This window comes from Sinocyclocheilus anshuiensis, unplaced genomic scaffold (assembly GCF_001515605.1).
Source record: "Sinocyclocheilus anshuiensis isolate Anshui unplaced genomic scaffold, SAMN03320099.WGS_v1.1 scaffold914, whole genome shotgun sequence".
Lineage (NCBI taxonomy): Eukaryota > Metazoa > Chordata > Actinopteri > Cypriniformes > Cyprinidae > Sinocyclocheilus > Sinocyclocheilus anshuiensis.
In genome coordinates this window covers 595794-601785 of record NW_015539870.1, presented here as the reverse complement: position 1 = coordinate 601785, position 5992 = coordinate 595794, and positions in this window count along the sequence as shown.

The window sequence follows — 5992 nt, the reverse complement described above, 5'->3', positions numbered from 1 at the left end:
TATATATATATATACAATTATTGTAGTTTACCTAATAACATTTCTAATCAAATGTAACACGGTTGAGGATCAAAAGAGCATTTATTTAAGCCATTAAGAATTACTCTAATAAAAAATGCAGGTTGTTTTAACATTTTTAACATGGTTATATGACGTGTAAATTTGGAGACAAAATGCATATATTTATGCAAAGGGCAGATATATATTTTTTCAATTTTAAATTCTCACAGTCATTAACTTTGATCTTTAGCTACTATGATGGTGGCCGGAAATAATCATGGCTAACATATATTTGCACTGCTCCCCACGTGAAGACCTTTCCAAAATAATCTTAATTATGCCTCTAAAGACTATAGTCTGTTTGGATGCCGCGACCATGTCTTGTTAGCAAAGGTTTGCTGTGAGTTCTGCCATGGAAAGTGACGCTGTGGGCAGTGTGACGAAGGGCCGACTCAAGACTTCAAAGCCATTCTGAGCAGCAGGTGAGCAGCAAGCCCTGAACTAAATCCGTCCTTTCAAGCCCACGGTGTTGGTTTTCTTTCCAGGTCCCATCCTCAGATTCTCTTGTGGCTCCGGGTGGGAGGTCTGGCAGGACATAATGGGAAAAACAAACAGCAGCTATCATTGAAACCTGAATTCCACAGATAAAGAGAGGCGGGCTAACATATATTTGCACTGCTCCCCACGTGAAGACCTTTCCAAAATAATCTTAATTATGCCTCTAAAGACTATATTAATTATAAAAATTGTATCATTATTAAATTAATTATATGAGTTATTTATAAATTATATTTACAAATAATATAAATTATAATTGTATACTTAAAATGATATAAATGATATATTTATAAACTTAAAATGATATAAATGATATATTTATAAACAAATCCAAAATACCAGTTACTCAAAACTAAAGGAAAAAAATGGTTATTTTAAGAACTGATCACTGAAAGATTAAGGAACCCAAAATGATTCTTCTATGGCAGCACTGAAAAAAATAAAAAAAATAAAAATAAAATAAAAAACATGGGATTCTAGACTGTGGCAATCATAATCAATATACCTACAGAACTCACACATATTGCATTTTATAAATCCCTCCCTATATATATTGTGTTATACTTTAGATAGGCTACAATATCGTCTGTTTTGCTCAATTTTGCCCCCCAAAAAACAAAAACAAATTATATATATATATATATATATATATATATACAGTAGAACTGTTATGTCTCTTCAAGCAACACAGCGATGATTCGTTTCTGAATTAATCCATGTTTTGTACTAATTGGGTGAACCAATGATTCTATGGCCCATACATAAAGTGAGCCATTTACTCAGCAGTTTGAACGAATTGAATGAATAAATGACTCAATTACTTATTCATAAAGACATTTACCACCACCTACTGGCAGTTTTAGTTTCTTATTTAGAGTATCATTTCAAACAAATAAACAAACAAACAAACAAACAAATACTTTACCCAAAGAGTACAATTCTGTCATCATTTACTTACCTTCATGTTATTTCAAACCTGCATCACTTACTTTCTTTTATGGAACATAAAAGAAAATCATGCAGAATGTACACATGCACATTAGATGGTTGCACAGGCTTCACATCTTCTCACCGAATCAAGAGAAGATGTATAACTACGATTTTCCAGCTCTGTGGTTGGTCCTTTCACAGCCTTTTTTTTTTTTTGGAAAAAGGACCTAGGCTAGCAGTCTGTTAAGAGCAACACAAATTAGTCATCCGTGTGTGTATGTGGACCCCAGAAAAAGTTAGCTCTAACTCCCACCAGACACATTGTTCTGCCTAGTGAAGAAAAAGTACCATGTCAGGTGAACAAATGCATTGTTGGCACTCTTTGTTCTGTTTTCCCTGTTTTAAAATACGTTATTTATGTTTTTCTCCATCATTTTCCAAAAATACTTAACACTGCCTAGTAACCTTAAAATCACCAAGCAATTATCTTACTGGCTGCAGACATGTTTCACAAAAACACTCTTCCAAGTTATAAATCACAGTCCTCTCCATCAAATCACTTCAATCCCAAGTTGATAAACATACAGACGGTAAAGATAAAGATTACACTCCGACAGAACCGTTTTCCATTACTCTGCATTTAATGGCGTGGATTGAAGTGTTTTTGTTACTCGTCTGGAATTTCAAACGTTGCACTAGGGACCTCTGCAGCTTTTTCTTCTTTTTGCGTTCACCCTGCCCACGGCTAGGAATGCTGTGGACTCTAAGATTGGAATAAGTATTTGACTGACAGCTCAATGAGCACTCTGTCACCTCCTGCTCCTCCTAGCCAAGTGTTATTGATTCAGCTGGAATTGATTATGGCTTCAGATGGCTTTTCAATGGACTGTGGCCTAAGTAAGACCTAATTAAGATTGGGAGGTGGTGTGGAATGAAAGCGCTGCTGGACGGAGCAGAGATGGGAGATGGGAGACAGATAAAAAGACTGTGAGGGGAAGATAGGATTAGGTCAGAAACTGCAAGTAACAGGTTGTTCGTGGATAATCACATGGCCAGTCGTAGCTTAGAGATTCTGCCCTGAGATCAAAGAATTCGCACACAGAGTCTGACACGACATCAAATGAATCCCCTGACAACGCAACCCTTGTTGCCGGTGAAATCGGTTTCCTAAATGACCTCATGAGCGCCTGGGACGAAACAGTTAAAATTCCCTTAGCAGTGAGTAAGACAAGGCCAGGTTACGCTGCAATTACAGTCATTCATTCTCGTTGTATAATTAACCCGGTGTCTGGTCATCGTGAAGTGAATGCCGTGTGGCTGGTTTAGCTGATTAGTGTGCTGGCACTGGCTGTGTTTATTGGCCTCAGCTTGTATCAGGTAGCTAGTGCTCTGCTGTGTCCAGACTAGTGCTATAAATGCTCCCTCATTAAGCACAGTATTTATGACCGCTTTAAAAGAGGCTGTGTATTTCTGTTTATTGCAATTATCGATCAGTTGATTTGATTCTTAGTGTGCAGGCTATTGAAAATATGAGTGTGTGTTTTTCTTGAGAGTTAAAGGGATGGTTGAAAATTCTGACATCATTTACGCAACCGTATGTCATTCCATACCTATATGACTTTCTTTTTTCTGTGGAATGTAAAAGATATTTTGAAAAATGTCTCAGTTTTTTTTACTTTACTATGTAGGTCAATGAAAACTGCGTCTTTCTAACAATTTTCTAGTCATTTTAAACATTAAATATACAGTTGAGGGATTAAACTCAAGGTCACGAGGTTTATTCTCTATTTCCTGTACAAAATCATGACGATTGTGTTGACATTTTAAGGCTGCCCCCTACTGACCAACATAACATAAATTGAAAAAGATGGGAGGAAACTTGGTCCTTAAATAGTTCACTCTCTGGAGGATTGTATTAGTTATGGAATAATTAATTAATTCAAATACGTTGATAATAAGGTCGGGGACATAACTTGGGGACACAACTTCAAGTCTCACATATGTTTGAGAGAATAAGGGCATACAGGTAGTTAATATTTAGATATTATTATTAATGTAATATTTTTTTATCATTTAGATAAACATTTCTTATTAATGTCAATGTTGAAAACAGTTGTGCTGCTTAATATTTTTGTGGAGAGTCTACTTTTTTTTTGATGAATTCAAAAGAACACCATTTATTTTGAAATATAAATCTTTTATAACAATGTAAATGTCTTTACTGTTTTTGTTTTTGTTTTGTTTTTATTTAATGCATTCCTTAAAAATCTTACTGACCTTCTTAATGAATTTATTCAATAATGGCAATCTGGGAAATCTGGGTGTTCTGTTGGCTTAAAATTCCTTTAAAATTCATTACTTCATTAAATTTAAATTACACTTCTGGATCCTGTTGACTAACTTAATTCAAATTCATGGCCCCATTTTGTAGAATGACCTATTGCTGATTCAATAATATAGCCAGTGTGATAGCAGAACAGTGAATTTCTTTTTCACCGTTGTTAATTCTGTCCCCTGCTACTGCATGGCGGGCTAATCCTTCTTCTTGTGAAGTGCATGAAACGCCCCCCTTACTAGACCTACCTTTCAGTAGGTCAAATGAGAAACATCCTTTAGATTCTGATGTAGGACATCTGACTGCCCTCACAGGCACATCCTGTCTGACAGCTGGTGGTATTGTTAAGCTCTCCCACTGTGTGACAGTAAACCCTTTCACACGTATCATCTTAAACTAGTCTTTGGCTTTGACAGGGTGAAGATGATAATGCTCTTACTGTTTAATGTCAGAATCTGCTCCCCTCTGACACCTTTCTGAGTTCAGCGCTGCTCTCGTTTGGGCTGGTTGGCAGTTATGGGATATGGCAGTTCATCAGATTATGTTCAGTCTCTATCCTGTTACAAGGTCTGCGCGACCTTCTTACATCCGTGCTGATGGGCCCATTAGAGAATCATTGGTTTAGAGAGTGACGTCGACGTGACCTGTCTTCTCGGGGTGCGGCGGGGTCATTAGGGTGCCTTGTAAATGTCGACTCCCTGTCATGTTCAAAGTGCGCCTTGTTGACACGCTGACAAAATGCTAAGCTAAGTAAAAAGTGGGGAGAGCAGCAGACGTTTGACCTGATCTCTGCTGAAGCACTGCTGATTATTTCTCCAAAACGAGGCATCTCATATGTGCCATTACGTCAAGGCTCTCTTGTCCTGGGTGACAAGGTCAAATGAGACATAGGAACATCTCAGCAAACTCTCACAGTTCCAACACATGAAGACATCACTCACTTATTCAAAGTCTTTCTGCAAAGCATTATTATTCAAGTAAATTCAGTCATTATCAATGCCGCATCTTCCTCTGTAAGTTCCTTCATGTGATTAAGAGTTAATTGTACAGGTCAGCATCGTCTTTTATAATCAACATGGCTGCTCGAGTCTCGTAATAAAGGAGGTGCTGAAAGGAACCTGAATTCCCCTGTCACGTCAGTATAATTGGAGTCATTATGCATGCCTTTATCACTTATGATGCAAATTAGGGTATTGTGTAATAAATGTTGTGACAGCATTAGAAGAACTTCAAATATTAAAGTTATAACATTCCTAATGAGATTTTGCAGTGGAGCTCTGTTAAACAATTTGAAAGCATCTGTAAAATGAGATCTGGATTCATAGAGAATTTGTCTCTTTTGTATGTTGCTCTTGAAATTAGGGAAACTTATCAGATGAGTCTAGTGTCAAAAATGCATCTAAAAAGGACAAAAATGCCTCTGAAATTGTGGCGGGCTGGTAGTGAATTCCTCTGTTTGTTTGTTTGTTTTTATTCAAGGAATAGTTCACCCAAAAATGAAAACTGTCATAATTTACTCACCCTCAAGTTGTTCCAAACCTGTATGAGTTTCTTTCTTCTGTTGAACACAAAAAAAGATATTTTGAAGAATGTTGGTAATAGATATGCTGATAGCCATTGACTTCCATAAAATGGAAAAAAAAAAAATTACTATAGGGACCGGCAACTGTTTGGTTACCAACATTCTTCAAAATATCTTGAATCTCATAAAGGTTTGGAACAGCATGAGGGTGAGTAAATTATGACAATTGATCCCCAAATGTTCATTTTTGGGTGAATGATCTCTTTCATAACACTTTAAATTACCCCATCAGCACAGATGCAAGAAGGTTACTGTGTTTTTATGTACAGATATAGTATAATTGCATTAAAGTTTGTTTTAATTGATTTAATTTATGGATAAGAGTTAATTCGCAAGATTTTATGTTAATGAACTGATTAAATTGAAGTATTTGGCACAAGGATGACACATTTTTTATAGGGTTAGAAAGAAATATGCCCTCATAAATATAAGAATGCCCCTGAAAATCACATCCATGGGGCAAATACTGTATCCTCCTGCAACTGAAAAGTTAATTTCAGACTCCAAAAAAAGCAATGGTAGCACAAAAGTTCACTCTCTTTTAAACTTTTTTTTGGCATAGGGAAAATCTGTCTAGAAATATTACA